Here is a 19,017-nt window from a genome sequence, read left to right as displayed (position 1 = left end):
CAGTCTGGCGTGGGGAGGCAAGGACTTACCTCCACCAAACTTGGACTGAAGAGTCACTGGACTGTGGGAGGCACTTGGACTGAGTTGCTGGATTCAAGGGACCTCGCTCGTCGTGCTGAGAGGAGACCCAGGGGACCAGTGATGCAGTTCTTTGGTGCCTGCGGTAGCAGGGGGAAGATTCCGTCGACCCACGGGAGATTTCGTCTGAGCTTCTAGTGCAGAGAGGAGGCAGACTACCCCCACAGCATGCACCACCAGGAACACAGTCGAGAAGGCGGCAGGATCAGCGTTACAGAGTTGCAGTAGTCGTCTTCGCTACTTTGTTGCAGTTTTGCAGGCTTCCAGCGCGGTCAGCAGTCGATTCCTTGGCAGAAGGTGAAGAGAGAGATGCAGAGGAACTCTGATGAGCTCTTGCATTCGTTATCTAAGGAATCCCCAAAGACAGAGACCCTAAATAGCCAGAAAAGAGGGTTTGGCTACTTAGGAGAGAGGATAGGCTAGCAACACCTGAAGGAGCCTATCAGAAGGATTCTCTGACGTCACCTGCTGGCACTGGCCACTCAGAGCAGTCCAGTGTGCCAGCAGCACCTCTGTTTCCAAGATGGCAGAGGTCTGGAGCACACTGGAGGAGCTCTGGGCACCTCCCAGGAGAGGTGCAGGTCAGGGGAGTGGTCACTCCCCTTTCCTTTGTCCAGTTTCGCGCCAGAGCAGGGCTGAGGGGTCCCTGAACTGGTGTAGACTGGCTTATGCAGAAATGGGCACCATGTGTGCCCATGAAAGCATTTCCAGAGGCTGGGGGAGGCTACTCCTCCCCTGCCTTCACACCATTTTCCAACGGGAGAGGGTGTAACACCCTCTCTCAGAGGAAGTCCTTTGTTCTGCCATCCTGGGCCAGGCCTGGCTGGACCCCAGGAGGGCAGAAGCCTGTCTGAGGGGTTGGCAGCAGCAGCAGCTGCAGTGAAACCCCGGGAAAGGCAGTTTGGCAGTACCCAGGTCTGAGCTACAGACCTGTGGGATCATGGGATTGTGCCAACTATGCCAGGATGGTATAGAGGGGACAATTCCATGATCATAGACATGTTACATGGCCATATTCGTAGTTACCATTGTGAAGCTACATATAGGTAGTGACCTATATGTAGTGCACGCGTGTAATGGTGTCCCCGCACTCACAAAGTCCGGGGAATTGGCCCTGAACAATGTGGGGGCACCCTGGCTAGTGCCAGGGTGCCCACACACTAAGTAACTTAGCACCCAACCTTTACCAGGTAAAGGTTAGACATATAAGTGACTTATAAGTTACTTAAGTGCAGTGTAAAATGGCTGTGAAATAACGTGGACGTTATTTCACTCAGGCTGCAGTGGCAGGCCTGTGTAAGAATTGTCAGAGCTCCCTATGGGTGGCAAAAGAAATGCTGCAGCCCATAGGGATCTCCTGGAACCCCAATACCCTGGGTACCTCAGTACCATATACTAGGGAATTATAAGGGTGTTCCAGTAAGCCAATGTAAATTGGTAAAATTGGTCACTAGCCTGTTAGTGACAATTTGAAAGAAATGAGAGAGCATAACCACTGAGGTTCTGGTTAGCAGAGCCTCAGTGAGACAGTTAGTCATAACACAGGTAACACATTCAGGCACACTTATGAGCACTGGGGCCCTGGCTGGCAGGGTCCCAGTGACACATACAACTAAAACAACATATATACAGTGACAAAATGGGGGTAACATGCCAGGCAAGATGGTACTTTCCTACAGGTATCTTGGACACCCTTACTGGTTTCTAACACTCCGAGCGACCCTCTACACACTACACTAGGCCTGGGGTCCATTCGTGGTGCGCATTCCACTTTTAGAGTATATGGTTTGTGTTGCCCCTTGGCCTATTGCATCCTATTGTATTCTACAGTGTTTGCACTACTTTTCTAACTGTTTACGTACCTGATTTTGGTTTGCGTGTATATTTTGTGTATTTTTCTTACCTCCTAAGGGAGTATATCCTCTGAGATATTTTTGGCACATTGCCACTAAAATAAAGTACCTTTATTTTTAGTTACTCTGAGTATTGTGATTCTTTTGATATAGTGTTATATGATATAAGTGGTATAGTAGGAGCTTTGCATGTCTCCTAGATCAGCCTAAGCTGCTCTACTATAGCTACCTCTATCAGCCTAAGTTGCTAGAACACTATTAATCTACTAATAAGGGATAACTGGACCAGCACAAGGTGTAAGTACCATCAGGTACCCACTATAAGCCAGGCCAGCCTCCTACACTCCTTTATTGATTTTATGTCTTCCTCAACATGAATGTGACTTATTCTATGTCCCATATTATGGTTATAGGGAACACAATGAATTGCTGTAAGACTTCTTAAGGGGAAAAGCAGGAGGTGTCGAGGGTCTTGACGTTCCCACACCTTGGGTTATTTTGATGGGAAAGTATTGTGGGCACCACAAACAAGGGTGAAAAGAAACTCATTAGCTAGGGTTGCGGCCTCCCATTTTCATTTTACAAGTAGACTGTGGTCCAAACCTGTACAGGCAGTGCTTAAGGTGTGTGCAGTTAAATGTGTGGCTATAGTCAATTATGGCACTTGGATATGGGACTACAAGGACTGTGGTGAGATTAGGAGAGTAGAGAACTTCCACTTTTGCTGCCCATGAGGAATTAGGGTTGGACTATATTTCAGATAAGTTGGCTTAAGCCCCTTTCGCCAGTTAGTTTCAAGTTTGGACTAACCTGGAAGTTAGACTTGCAGTGATTATCATAGATACGGCCTATAGTATGGGCAATTAAATGAGGATTACTGACAATTATAACAGGGTTTTCAACCCCACGTCCGTGCTTCACTCTCCCCAGCTCCAACAGGACAGCCCATCAAATGCCTTTGGTTTTGAATAATGTAGGTTGAGACATGGGGCACTCTAACCCGATAAACCTCTCCACTGATCTGTGAAGGTTTTCTCCAAGTCGGAACCATACTTATGGGTTCACCGGCAGGCATGAGCACAGTAGTGGCTTTGGGGGAGCGTAGAGCCTCGAGCAGCATCATGTCGTTTAGCAAAAGGAGGAGTCACTAACCATATGTGAAATTAGTAATTGGGATGTGTGATCAGAGACAGGCTCTGATTTATATGGCTCACCTTATCACCTGTGACGGTACCCATGCCCAGAGATGGAGCGTAGATTTAGGAGTGCACCTGTTTAAATATCCAGGTCTTCAGCTTTGTGCAGAAGTTGAGGAGTGGCGTGGTGGTCCTGATATGTAGAGAGAGTTATGCCATAGCAATGCAGAGACTATCCTGGTATCCTCCATTTTGGCACAGACAGCTCAAACATAACCACAGATGAAGTTGTATAAAAAAACATACAAAGGGTAGCAACTGGCATTTGTCGTAAGGACCCAAAGGGACCCCCCAGGGCCAAAAACAATCCAGAAAACATTTTTTATGCAGGGGGTACCATAGTACACCTGAATGACCCAGCACATCCCTTCTATGAAATACTGTAGTCCTCCTGTAGGAGCTGCCAAGGCATCTTGGGACTGCAGAGACTTCTGTAAGTGAAGCTTACATGTTCTAATTATACCAAGTAGGTGACCTAGGCCTATGGAGTGGGCTTATTTTTTAATTGGATTTGCAGATTTTCTGTGGAGTTGCAAATACATTGAAGATCCATGGATGAACGTCCTAGATACCTCTAAATTTAACTTTGTAATCCTCAGACTAAAACACTTTTCAAAATATGGGTTATTACTTGAAAACAACTGGATGGATTTACTCTGATCCATGTCAAGGCACTTCCTTGAGTAAAGTTCTACATACATGCCAAGCCTGGTGGAATTCTGTTCAGACATTTTTTCTATATAGAGGAGCAAAGAATCGTGTGGTCGCTTCTTTGTAGGAAATGTCACTTATTGGACCTCCTTTTTGGTCCCTCTTGATAGAAATGCATTAGATGAAAAATGTTTGTGGAAAATGTCTTTTTTTTTTTTTTTTTTTTATGGAAAGGAATCATACAACAAATATGCAAATTTATTCTTACATCAATTTACATTGAGTAAAAGAAACACAGATTTAAGCCAACAAAAATTAAAGTAGGGGGGGAAATAATCTGATTGATTTGAACATTAGTCATTATGAGCCAAGATCCAATCCTGGAATGACCCCCATATTGCCTTCCCTTTCCTCCTAGCATGCTTCCCCTTGCGTTCATACAATGCCTTCTCCAAATAATATACAGACAGCAATCTAGCCAGCCATTGCTGCCAGGACGGAGGTTGTACATTCAACCACGCAGATGATATACATATTCGATACACTGCCATGGCTACAAAGATAAATGCTCTATGTAGGCCGCCCACTTCTCCCGCAACCCCTAGGACCATAATCTCAGGGGTAAGAGCCAGATCACATCCCAAAACCTCTTTCAAGACAGATTGAATACCCTCCCTCAAAACCCTTAATTCCCCACATGTAGCCATCATGTGTACAATATCTGTTCCATACATCCCACATCTTGGGCAATTTGTTCCTTATAAACTACCCCATTTGACGAGATGGGCTGGGGTATGATACAGGTCAAACATAGTCTTGTAGTGTTGCGCTTGCAGGGAGGAAGAGAGTAGGATAGTGTGTCCCAGCTCTAGTGACCTTAAAAAGTTATTGCTCCCATCTACCAGCTTCTCCCTCCACCTTTCCTTATTCTTCTCTAGATCGTCAGGCTGTTCTGCCAGCAATAATGGATAAATTGACCTGATAGATATATTGGGATTAGCCAAGATGTCATTCAACAGTTGATCACTTCTAAATTCCTGCACACCCCCTGTTTTCTTCACAAGAAAATCTCGTATCTGTAGGTATTTAAAGAAAACCCTACGCTCTAACCCGTACTGCTTCTGTAAATCACAAAATGCCTTGAGCCCAGACTTATCGAAAAAGTTCCCTAACCTCACTATACCTAAAGAGATCCAACTTGCCATATATCTATCCTTAAATATTTCGGGGAGTGATGGATTCTTCTCAATCATGGTATAACAGTTATATCTACCAAATCCTTTCTTTTTATACCATGACCGCCAAAACTTATAGGCTGCTTCCAATACCTTATATCGAGTTTTCTTATAGTATCCGGGCTCCTGAAATGTTACCAAGCACCCATTGGCTGCTGCTCCTATCTGGAGCTCATAAATATTAGGGCAGTCCTCTTCAATATTCCCTTCTTCCTTAGGACCCCATAATGGACGCATATACTGAAAGGCTGCTGCCATTTGGTATAATTTTATATTCGGTAATGACCAACCCCCCCTTTCTCGAGGGAGAGACATGAATTTACTTGCTCTTCTACACTTACCATATGCCCAGATAAATCTCATAACCACTCTTTCTATCTCCTTAAATCTAGGGTTAGTAAAGCTCAGCGGTACAGCACGAAACAAATATAACAACTTAAGAAGGAAGATCATTTTTACCATATTGCACCTCCCCATAATAGTCAGATGTAGGTTATTCCATCTGCACGTATCTTTTCTGGCTTTGGCAAGTATGGGATCCAAATTTAAATTAACAATTTCTCCTATTTTTGGTGTAATATTTATACCCAGATATACTGCCTGATCCACCCTTCGAGTATCCTGGGTGCTTGTATATGAATTAGTCAATAGCTGCGTTTTAGCTCTGTTTAGAGAGATATCAGGAAAATCTTCCGAATTTCATTGACACCTCTTCAACCTATCTCAATGCCGAGTCAGGGGTAGGAGTTAATAAAGCTATGTCGTCTGCATATGCCAACACTTTTGTATCCCATCCCTGCCTATGAATCGGTGGGATCTTATTATTTTCTTCCAACTGTCTAAGCAAGGGATCTATATATAAAGCAAACAGGAGCGGAGAGCATGGACATCCCTGTCTAGTGCCTCTCCTAACCTGTACACTCTCAGATTGTCCCCCCATTAGTTGTATTTTCACTGTCGGTAGTCTATATAGAGCCCTTACTGCTACAATACATTTCTTCCCTAACTCATAATGCTCCATTACAAACCACAGATACTTCCAGTTCACCCGGTCAAACACCTTTTCAGCATCTAATAATGCGACTGCCATAGGTTCCTCTGCTACTGCCGTAGCATCAAAGAGTGCGAGAACTCTCCAAATATGATCAGTGGTATCCCTTCCTGGAACAAACCTGTGCTGTCTAGGGGAAACTAATTTCCTAATCACCAGGGATAATCGAACGGCCAGTATCTTTGAATATATTTTTGCATCGCTATTGATTAATGTAATCGGCCGATATGATGCCGGGTTTAATGAGGGTTTCCCTTTCTTCAAAAACATGACTATGTTGGCCATATCCCATGATGGAGGGGTTGCCCCTCCATTCTGGACCTGAATAAATAGTTCTATCATTACCGGGAGCAGTACTACTTTAAAAGTTTTGTAAAACTCCAAGGGAATCAAGTCAGGGCCTGCAGCTTTTCCGGTGGCAAGATCACTCAATGCCTTATCAATTTCTGAAATATCTATCTGTTCTCCCATATATAGAATATCACTCTCAGGTAACTTATTGACCTTAATGGGGCTTAGAAATTCCAGCATATCTTCCTCAGGATATACAGTTGTATCCTCATATAGTTCAGTATAGTATCTATGAAACACCTTCCTAATTCCATCCGCTTCTGATACCGTCTGTCCTTGCCAATCTTTAATCTCTCTAATGACCCCAGATGCTATTTTCTGACTCGCCCGTACTGCTAGCAAGCGCCCGGATTTTTCTCCAAACTCATACCCTTGTGAGCGTTGCGCTAAATATTTCTCCGCTATTCTTTGAGCCATAATCTCATTGATTGCTGCTTTGGCTATAACTACTTCCTCCTGAGCCCTTTTTATATCAATCCCAGTTTCTATTTCAATAACCAATTGTCTTTCTAATGCCCTTACCTTCATTTGGAGATCCCTTATTCTGCTTTGGGCATTTTTCTGCTTTTTAACACTAAAACTCAATGTTTCACCTCGTATTCCTGCTTTTAAGGTATCCCAGACTATCTCTACTGGAGCTGACCCTTGGTTAAACCCCAGGAATTCAGCTAACCAATTGCTCAAATACTCGCAATATTCCGGGTCCTTAAGGAGTCCTCTTTCAAATGTCCATCCCCTAGCCCTTGGTTCTAACCCATCCAATTCCAAATCTAATACTAGGGGGTTATGATCGGATACAACCCGTGGATATGATTCCATCCTTCCCTGATTTAATAATACAGGAGAAATCAAAAAATAGTCGAGTCTTGCTAATTTCGCATGAGGAGCCGAATAATAAGTATATCCAGGGTCTGGCTTACATAGTTTCACCCAAGCATCCACTAGTCCTGATTCTTTCTGAATGGCGACCATTGCCTTATATACCCGCGGTTTACGCCCCCGATACTTCTTAGTTGTGGGCGCAAGTACATCCTGTAATCCCTCCCAGGAGCCGTTAAAGTTAAAATCACCACATAGAATATAGGGAGGGGCCCATCCTGTTAGCTCAATAGCGAGGGTATCTAAAACTACTGGGTCGTCCGTAACTACCCCATATAAGGAGCATAATGTAAAACTACTATGCCCATAGCTACACTCTACAATTACCCATCTCCCTCCCCTGTCCGCCTTCTGCCTGATGAAATTTAATTTATTTGTCCGATCTAATATCACCACCCCTTTAGTTATAGCCTCTTGTTCTGATCGAGCGATCACTTTCATACCAAGTGAGCCAAGAATTCTGAGATTTTTATATTCCACATGTGTCTCCTGTAGGCAATAGATATCTGCCTTAAAGGTTTTTAATTCCTCAACCACTCTCCTTCTTTTACGAGGGTCATTGAGTCCACATATATTTATTGAAGCAATTCGAAGCCTAGCCATTTACTATTTTTTGTTTCATTTCTTTTCTCTTTCTGCCCCCCCAAGTCTTGGTATCTAACTGCTCTCTCTCTTGAGTTTTCTTCTCCCTTTGTTCCCCTCTTTCCATTTCTGTTACTTCCCTTAGTCCGTTCCTTTCCTTTTTACTACAACGTTTTTCTGTCCCTTCTCCCCTTCCCCTCCTTCTCCTCCTCCCCTTTCCCTCCCCCATTCCCTTCCCCCCTCCTCCACCCCAGACCAGTCCCCTCCATCCCCCTTCCAAGCTCCCACCCCCCCCCCGGGACTGGCCCCCCATCTTGTTGAGCAATCAGACCAATAGTGGCCTGAATGTTGGTGTCGTGTATATGTGGGTCAACCCACCCACCAGTCTCCCAAGCCCCTTTGTCTTCCATATATCTCTATACTCTATTACTGAATCCCCATCAGATATTCTTTTGCTTTAATTTTTGACGTAAATACTTTTACTTTTCCATTCATAACTGTTTTAAGTCGAGCGGGGGCCAACAGGTATGCCTCCCCTCCTTTATCTAAGAATGGTTTGATGAGCTGTCTAAGCCGCCATCTCCGCTCAACAGTGGCATGACAAAAATCAGGGCGAGTAAAGAAGGTAACCCCATCCACCGTACATGGAGTATTAGGACAAGCCTTTACAGATATCTCCTGTCATAATAAATAATTTCCAAAATAAACTAAGATAGCTCTGGGGTATTTAGAGTCTGCCCGTTGACCCCCCTCCCGCCTGGTTAACGGAAACCTATGTACCCGCTGCAGCTCGTTCTCCCAATCCCAATTCCCCAGTTCCGGAAAGGCCCCACGTAAGAGGTTGACCATATAAGTCTGTATATTACTTCCTTCTAGCCCTTCCGGTATACCCAGAAATCGAAGGTTGTTCCTTCTCTGTCTATTCTCGAAATCCTCCATTTTCCACATAACATCCGTCAATTGTTCATTTCTCACAGCACTCTGTTCTTTGAGAGTATCGACCTCCTCCTCAACTGCGACTATCCTTTCTTCCATCAAACATAGCTTTGCTTCGATTTCTGTGCATGACTTTACAACCTTACGAACCGAGCCCTGCAGCCTCTTTGTAGCGATCCTTGCACGTCGGCTTTCGATCCTAGTCTCTGTTTGCAGCTCTTTAATTGAACTGTATATTGACTGCAGCATCCCTGCCTCAGTACCCATTGTGGACGAATTTCCAGCAAGAGCTCCTGTATCTATTTCTGTTTTACTATTAATTGAGCCCTGGTTACTTATGGTGGCGGTATCTGCGAGCCCAATACCAGAGTAGTCCCATTTTAAAGTCCTGCCACCCATAGATGTCGAGTTCTCAGAACCCTCCTGAGAGCAGGGCTGTGTTTTCACGGATTTCCGCTGTCGGCGCGGCTGCCGCACTGTAGGCTCATTGCTTGAAGATTTATTTCCAGCCGCCAATGTCTCACTATCTTCAGACTCGCTCAAGCTGTAATCAACGCTGCTGAGATCAGACTCTTCTGTCAAAGAGTAAAATTTATCACTACTATCTTTGCCCCAGTCCACGAGTTGAGAATCTTTCCCAGTTGTTTTACCCCATCTTTTAGGGCTTCCATGGACTTCATGTTGATCCACCTTTTCCGCGACAGGTCCTGTTCTAATTACAGTTCCTTCCCTACTTCGAGGCTCCGGCTGTTCAATTTGATCAAATTGTTGTATTTGGGGGTGATTGCTCCCAGTAAAGGGGCAGAACTCCTTCTCTCTGATCTCCCCATCTTTAATCTCCAACATATTCTCAGTGTCTTGTATAGGTTTAACGGAAGGTTCATTGTTCTCGGTACATAGCTTCCTGCTAGTAATATTCGGGAGAGTAGATTCTTTACCTAACGTATTACTATTTTCAGAGGAGGGGGCTATGGAGACGCTATCTTGTGCCCCGCCTGCAAGAAAAGTCATAATAGTAGATTGACTTTTGCCTTTCCCCTTGATTTCCAGTGAGGGGGTAATACTGTCGCTCATCTTAACATCTTTCCCCAATCCTGGCATATTTTTCCCAATTGTTTTGCCTGCTATTGACGCCAGGCGTTTATTTACTCCTGCTGGTTCTCCTTTATCTCTTCCGATACGCGTCATCTTAGCTCCTTCATTCTTGTCTCCAGGATTCCGAGTAGCCTTGGGTCCCATATTTACTTTTAACACATGGAACAATAACCCAATACGTCCAATTGCACCACCTACTACCGTTAGTGCATTAGTTATTTTTTGTTTCGCAGCATTTCTCAAAAGCCATAACGGGGTGTATAGGTGCCAAGATGAATCAGCTTGTACGCCCAACAACATTGGAGTCCCCGAGCCTTTTAATTCCCTTCTCCCCTTCTTTAGCGCCCTCCTCTTCCCCAGCCGTGAGGAAAGATATCGGTTAATTTCAGGTATTAACAGGTGACACAGACTATGTCAACCTGTAGAGGTTGCTCCGCACCTTTACTTAATAATCTGTATTAAAAGGTGGGGGAAGGGTTAATTAACAGTCTGCAAAGTCAATGTCAGTATTGGAGATACTCTCCACCTCTTTTTTTACAAATAGGGAACGTATTGGCTGCAGAAAAAAAAAAGGGGGTATCTCTACCGTTTTTCCAGGACCTGGGTACTGCAGGCTCTACACGAATAGACCACTTGGGGGGGGCAAAAGAATAGCTCGATCTCACCCTCCTCTCCTCTGGGTGAGAAAAACAATTAAAACACACCCTTGCCGTGCCATACCGCCTCTGCGATTCCTCCGGCCTCCTGACGAGCGCTGAATCTCATGGGGGGTCCAATCTAAGTCAGCCGGTTCCTCCGATACACCGCTATCCATGCGGCGCTCGGCGTCCTCCTCCCGAGCGCTGCTGCTGCCGCCTCGTCTCTCCTCTCCAGATGGTGGCCTGGGCGGCCAAGGAGAGCTCAGACCCCGTGCTCTCCTTAAACGGGGTGCATTCCAAGGACCGCGCTCTCTGTCCCGACCGCTCGGCCGCGAGTACAGCGGCTGTCTGCCTGGGTCCTGGTGGGCGGGGCAGGTGAGCCACTCACTCTATGCCGACGCCATGTTGCTCTGTCAGTATTTGTGGAAAATTTCATGCAGATTTGTTGAACGGGCTCAACATTATTAGTAAAACAAAAATATTTTTTTTCAATAGAAAGTCTGACCAACCCACAGCTACAATGGTGTTCATGCTTGAGTGATGTATAGGGAGTTGGTCGCCCATGGACGATTGGGCAAAAGGACTAGTTGAAAAACACACTCTGTGGCCAATTCTTCCTGCGCTTAGTGAAGAAAACACTTTTTTTTCAAATATCTACCCCAAAATAAACGTAATATCAAATTAGATAACATGTAATACGTTTCAGTATTGCCATCTATGTATATATATATATTGTCAAGGAAAATAGATGTAGAGTTAAGAATAGTAAATCTCTACTTACATATGTATACTTACTTTCACAAAATTATGGTAGTCAATATTCGGGATAAAATATTTTGTATGACAATATTTCTGCTGCCAGTATTTTCACAAACAACTTTTCTCAAGCCTCCAGTCTTAGCTCCTGAGTACTTCATATCCTGCTCAGGGTTACACTACACAAAAAAGAATTAGGGGCCAGAATTAATAGAAAATGACGGTGCACTGCACTGCGCCAAATTTGGCAGCGTTGTGCACCATCATTTTCAAAACACAGAGATGCACCGTATTTACTAGAACACGGCGCATCCCTGTGTTTCCCCCTGAGCTGGTGCTAAATTTGCTGCTGTGCACCAACGCAGCCACCCTTGCACCATAGTCCAAGAGTGGCTGCATTAAGAGGTAGATTGTTTTTGTGCAGGAAAGAACAAAGTTCTGCACCAAAACAATATTAAATGGTTATTTGCTATTTCTGTGTGATGCAAAATGCAGCACATATAGAAAGAGCAAAAACCGAAGAGAAATGAAAGCATTTCTCCTCGTTGCGCCACTCTAACACCACCCCTGGAGTGGCATTAGATTTTGGCGTTGCCTCAGGTTTCCAAAAACTCATAAATCTGAGGCAGCGTCAAAATGCAATGGGTGTTGGTGTGGCATATCCACAGCACCATCCATTGAACGTCCCTTCCACGCAAAGTGTTGCGTGTGAAGGGGCTGTATTTACAAGGTGGTGTTAAGCCATAAAAAGTGGCATAATGCCACCTTGTAAATATGCGCAGGGCATAGTGGAAAAAGTGACTCTCCGGTAGCGTAAGGGGCTCTTAAATATGCCCCTAGGTGTCTCCCTCTTGAACAGCCCTTTCTATTTATCTTATTGAATATAAATATTCCCTGAATGGTCCAGTCATATTTTCCAATTAGATAATTTGTTGCATACTCAGAAACACATGTTAGAGTATGTAAAAATGAACTAATGGAGTACTACTTTACGTATCCCAAAATACCTTTGTGAATCAGCTCCTATATTCTTTCCTTACCAAACACGCCTTCTGGTGCTTTATTTGTCAGGCGAAAATACACTCTTTATCAGGGAAGGGTGGGAAATCCCCTTCCTGCGCCCTGTCTTTAAAGCGATGTATCTCGTCTGAGATACTTCATTCTCAAACCATGTCCTCCCCGATATCATGGTTCCTATACTCCCCGCCTAAAAAGCTTTGTCTGTTTATCTACAAATGCCTGTGTGTATTTTATTAAACCACCTCTTTTCACCACTCGTGCTAAAAAAATAATATAAACGTTTAACCTAATTCTTAACCTTGTTGATTGATATGCAGACCGCACCTACCAAGGATGATATGTGAGTTCAATGTCAATAACAGATTATATATAAAATATGTATTTTTACATTAATTGCACCATTTTAGTTATGCTGAATGGGAAACGCGTGTCTTAATTTGTTAGAAGTTGTTTAATTTCACCAGTATCGGCGCAGATCACATCAATACCTATTTTTCTTTTTAAATGATGTACATTGCTTTAATTTTTATTTCGCTGTGCCCAAGTTTAATGTGTGTGTGTTTATATACCCATTTACAGTTTCTTCACTTTTAAGTTAACTTAGATTGTTAATAAGTGATCTGCATGACTTAATGTTGCTATCCTAGGCTTGTAAATAGATGCAGACTGATGAGAGCACCCCAGCTTAGATGCTAAATTAATCATGTGTCAACTGCCTATTGGAGCCCAGCCAGTGAATTATGAATGAAAGCTCCCGAGTAATGCTAAACTGATGTGTTTCTTAAGAAGACAACTATATTATTTACTTGCTCAGAATGCACCATTATATCACTGTAATAGTGTCAAATGTGATGATATATGTTTTTCATACCGGAAACTGCAACATAAACAGAACAAAATGGGACATAATTTTGCTTCGAGTGATGGGTAGAAATGTAAATTTAGGAAAGAGGCTGTTTAACCTTGAAGGTAAACAAAATGTAGTTCTTGCACACTGGTAGATCCTGATGATCTTGAGCTAAGAGAATAATAAAAATAATCAGATCTAGGAAATTTGCTTAAAATATACGTTGTGCAATTTTTAACACACTACATAATTAACTTATTGGGGATTCGCCTGCAAGTAAACAGAAAGATGGGTGTCCGCAAGAAACACATTTAAAAGCGTATCCATTTGCAGATCAGCTCATGCACACATTTAAGAAAAGAGCTAATAGGTAAGATAATGTAGATTTTCCTAGTAATTTATGACGGAAAGTCTTAATTTTATTAAAGACACGGAGGCGAGTATTATGCATTTCTTTTCTTGTTCAATAAATAGCAGCAGTCAAGAAAAACAACAACTCCCAGAAGACCAAAGGAAAACGGGCCAATGGGAGACAAACAGTAGTTCAAAGAGTCCACCAATCACAGGTCATCAAACCCCTAAATAAGTATCTTGACTGTGAACAGCCCTCTTTTCTTGTGCGTGGGTCAAACAGTATAAAACAAAGGCACAATAGAACAAATGATGCAAAAAGCCATGACAAAAGCCAGAAAGTCTTGGCAAAAGTTCAATAACTGGTTAAGGTTCAATAGAAGTCCCACGTCTGTTGGCACACCTGTATTCCCTCTGTGCTCCCGGCATACTCAATGCCGATGGGGCCCATCTTTTAGTATGTGGAGGGTTCCCGCTAACTATTGATACCCTAATATGGGCCTCAAATTATTCAAGGATTAGACCTTAACGGACCACATAAGCCTGGTGTTCTCCCCGATGGGGCCCATCTTTTAGTATATGGAGGGTTCCCGCTAACTATTGATACCCTAATATGGGTCTCAAATTATTCAAGGATTAGGTAGGTGTCATGGTCCTGATGAATCGCACTAGATCATTTTTGACTAATTAGCGAGAAACATGTTGACCAATTTCCAGAAGTAGCACAGGGGACCTTGTGTCTACTCTCACTAGAACTCCATATTGAGTGTTTTAGTGATTTTTCCTTATTATCAATAATTTTTTTGTGGAGTTTAACTATTGTTGTATTTTCTCCCCCTCTTTTGTTTTTAATCATGGCAGAGGTTAGACATTCAAATAAATTGCGTTTTACCTCTAGTCATTTTTAACAGTTTTTTCATACCAATCCTAGATTAGTCATTTTTGCTGACCGGCTTTCTCTCACAAAAAGATCTCCGGCAAAGAGCCCCTTCGTGGGGCCCGTCAGGCATTGTAGTGCCGGCCTGACGAGGAGCATAGCCCTATGATGAAGCATGTCCAGTAAGGTGAGTGAGGGCTCTTGCTCCAAATATTTTGTATTTCTAGCTACCTGTTATTTTCAGAGACATTTTATATGGAACTGTGTATATTCTTTTTGATTAAGACATTGTTGGGAGAAACACACACAGGACCAGGAATTTTTTCTGAACCTCCCGCCTTTTGACAGCCCCCACCCTTTTTTGTTATTTCATAAACTTAACTTGCCTATGGCCATGCCTCTTTAAAAAAAAACTAAAATATTCGAATTTTTACAAAACAAAAATATTACTCACTTAGCCACACAATCTCGAAACCTAGCATGTCAATCAGGTCCTGTTCCCTATCTAGAATGCCCACTCTGTGGTGCGTCAGCTCCTCTTGGGTACACAGGACACCAGTGGTGTGGCACATACAGCACCGCACTCACCCCAGGGCACACTACACTTCTGCAGTGCTTAACCCTTCCCTGGCCAGCTGCCTGCTGACAGCATGCAGGGAATGTGCTGTGGCACCCAGAATATGAGTGTGGTACCTCTGCCTTGCTGAAGATAGGGCAGGGCTCCACCCCTGCCCATCTGTGTCCCCCACACGGTTTGTGAGCAGCACTGCCTGCTTCTGCTATCATGGTTGTAGCTCACAGGATGGTCACGAGATGGAGTAACGATGGGAGTCGGACTGGTATGGCAAGGGAGCAGGAGGACAGAAGACAGGTCAGGAAATAAAACCAAAAAACAAAGTAACAAAAAGTCACAAAAACGAACACAGAAGTGTAAATACACACAGGGAAAGCCAGGCAGTAATAAAATAAAGTGAAGTAAACAGTGAGATTGGGAAGTGGGTGATCTGATGAGGTGGATTAGGTTGTATGGAATTCAGAACATTTGGAAACGCATGGGAAAGCTAAGCAGGACAGGAGAAGGCAAAACATAATGGCCAAGTGCTTGTGCACTATGTGATTCAATTTGTGCTAATGTTTTCACAAAGAATACACTACCATGTTTAAATTGCAGCGTAAACAGTGTGTCATGCATTTTTTCTCCTGTTTGCTGAATTCTGTGGACTCTACCTGAGTTTTCTTTGTAACTCGATGGAATTCCACTGAGTGATATTCCATAAGTGCCTCCCACTCCTATGCACAATGCCCCTGTGCAAGCGAGGAGTGTGTGGCCACCCTGCTGATAACTCATCATTGCTTCCATCATCTTCACTGGACATCAAGCTCAGTCTTGATTTCTTTTTCTCCAGGGCTAATTAATTTTTTTCTAGTGCCAGTTTCCTCTCCTCATGTGCTGTGGCTTCCAGTTTTAAATCAAAATAGGACTACAAAACACAAAGTGCCAACCTTGGGCAAACTGGTTATGCTAGACTGAGACAAAGGTATGTTTAAGGGTGACCTCGATTGACCATGGGTTGGAAAGAAGGACCAGATTGATCCTTGCCAAAGAGGTACCTTCTGACTATGAATTTCAGAGAATGTACAGTCTCCAGTAAACCAAGATTGATGGTTGGCTCCAAGGAAGGGCTTGCTGACAATGGGTTGACAAACCACAAGGTCTCAGTGAAGCCAGAAGGCAACGAAGGACAGAAATATCTCCAAGTGGGAAAACTCTGGTGTTCGCACCCAGGAAGTCATAGACTATGGTCAGATGCTACTCAGCATTGGACCCATTGAAGATTTCTTCCTTGGGACTTAGACTCTTTCTGGAAGTCGGATTCCCTCAGCAAGGCAAGGCTGCAGACGTCAGGCTGTAGCCAAAAAGGATTTGACCAGCAGGGGTGCCTCACTGAGGGTGGAGGAGCATCGCCCCTCTGCTGAGAGTGAAGGGAACATGAAAAATATAATGGTAATAAAACATATGTATTACAATTTTATTTTTCATGCTGGCAGCAGCCAGGTCTGAGGAAGGGGCAGCAGGGAGGAACAGTGTGCACTTTAAAGTGCGCATGTCACTCTAACCGGCTGTCCTGTGACGGCCAGCATGACATGCGCACTTTAAACACTCCAACCTAAGCTGTCTTAGACAGCTGGGTGGAGAGCCAGCACATGCCTCTTGGGCCTGAAGAAGCATCAAACCTATGCAGTCCAACCAATTCTGGTGCTTCTCTCATGCAGCCTGAGGAGCATGAGAGCAGCACCAAGATTGAAAGAGGGAGATGGATAAGACTCTCTCTGCTGGAGGAGCCATTGACTGCCGAGGCAAAGAGGAGCAGTGGGTAAATAAATCTTAATTTATTTATTCAAATTTGAATTAACTTACAGACAGGCAATGAGAAACTTGCAGTATCTTCAGCCTTAACTCCAGAGCTCTCAATCATAGCCCATTACAAACACTGTTTAAAATGGACCACGATTGAGAGCTTGGCTCTGATCCTAAGGTAACTGATGGTTTTGTATATCAGTGCCTGTAGGTGGGTTAAATATTTGCCCCACCAGTTTTGTTTGGCGCTGGCCATCACTGGGTTTGACACCATCACATCAGTCAATGTAAGGTTCACTGAATTGGATTTGCTGCTGCGTAGTAGAACATATCAGGAGCTGCAGCAAAGCCAGGACCACAAGCAATGTGCCCTTGGATTAACTTGCAGGTTGGTCCTGGTCCCATTATTGTCCTCCAGACAAAAAATCTTGAGAGCATTTCTAAACCCCATATTTGACAGTCAAGCAGGAGGAGTACACTCTCACGCCAGCCAAGGGTTCCAGGGCCTAAGGAACAACACTTGGGGACATGACTCACTGCATCAGAAGCCACCTGCAGGGTCCAGAGCAGGTCCAGTTGGAACTGGTCAGCTGGGCTCCTACAGGAAAGTAGGCTTCTTGTAACATTTGTGTCTCTGTTGTTTAACAGGAGGTCAGCCAACTGACCCTTGGAGTCCACTTCTTAGTTATGGGTACAAGTGGAGGAGGTCCAGTCTTTAGGTTTCTCCTCACAGGTCCCAACACCAGGGGCAGCCTTTCCTCTGTCTTACACAGGTCCCATAGTGTTTTGATGAGGATTCCCAGTAGTGGCACATTTATGACTGGCACTAGCCTGTGGGTGCGGCTGACTGCTGACCACTACTTAACCAATAGGGAGAAAGTCTCCAGGGCTAACCTTACCCAGGTTTGCAACAGTTCCTCTGTGTTCTACTGGAAACTATTCCACAGTGCTCTTCTCTACATAAAATGAAGACGGCAGAAAGTTCTTCCCCTCTGTAGATCTCCGGTGCTCACCCTTGAGGTGTGGCAAGGTAAATGAGGAAATCCACCTCTGTGGTCACTCAAAACCGGTTCTGAAGATCCCCTCCCACTGGAATTGGTGCCTGACCGGCAAGAAGGACAACAGACGCTGCAAGCCCTTGTGTGATCCACCACTTCCTGTAACAGGGCACGCTCCCTTTGAAGATAACTAAGATCCTGGGCACTGCCCAGATGGTTATCTCGTCAGGGGAAGAGGACACCTCTCCACACCCGAGCCCTTGGTCTCAGCTCTGTGAACCATGTCACAACTCATCATGGAGCTATTCAGCTCCTGGGTGACAGTTGGAAGCTCATTCAAATGGGCTTCTAGAGGCAGGTAAAAGGTGCCTTTTTATGACTATCTTTTGTACAATATGTGGCATAAATCCAACTTTACCAACCAAATGGATTTATAATAAATATTTTAAAACTCCAAGAATTAACTTTTTATCTGGTTCCTAAGCAGAGATACCATTATTTAATTTTAATATTTTACACCCAATGCTTTCCTGCAGAACAGATACTCCTGCTACATTGACAATTGCTTTTTAGGCCTTTTCACTGTAACGACATGTTTAATATTAATACTTCCCATGGCTTACTTTTAAATACCATGCACCTTGCTTTATAGGCACTTAAGGCTATTTTAAGTGTGACATCATTGTTCAAAAGGAGGGCTTAATTCTGTGAATAAGAGGTATTTTGACAGGTAAAATGTGCTATTTAAATCTACACAGCCAGGTCACTATTGGCAGGGCAAAAGTCATGTTTTACATTGTCCTTTTAGTGGTGGCACAATAAGTGCTGCAGTCCAGTGGTGACATAAAACTTACAAGTGCACTTGGTACCGTATACTAGTGTTAGACCTAGCAGCCTCAGGGTGGTCATCCCCCAACATTTGCCTGCCTCCCTTCACTTTCCTGACACTGTTTTTGCTGGTTTGAGGACTCTGCACACTTTACCACTGCTAACCAGTGCTAAAGTGCATATGTTCTCTCCTTTAAACATGGTTACATTGGCTCATACCCAATTGGCACATTTAATTTACTTGTAAGTCCCTAGTAAAGTGCACTACATGTGCCCAGGGCCTGTAAATTAAATGCTGCTAGTGGGCCTGCAGCACTGATTGTGCCACCCACATAAGTAGCCCCTTAACCATGCCTCAGGCCTGCCATTGTACGGCCTGTATGTGCAGATTCACTTCCACTTCGACTGGGCTTTCAAAAGTGCTTTCCAAGCCTTA

The sequence above is a fragment of the Pleurodeles waltl genome, chromosome 1_1 (assembly GCF_031143425.1).
Source record: "Pleurodeles waltl isolate 20211129_DDA chromosome 1_1, aPleWal1.hap1.20221129, whole genome shotgun sequence".
Taxonomy (NCBI): domain Eukaryota; kingdom Metazoa; phylum Chordata; class Amphibia; order Caudata; family Salamandridae; genus Pleurodeles; species Pleurodeles waltl.
This window is presented reverse-complemented; position numbering follows the sequence as displayed.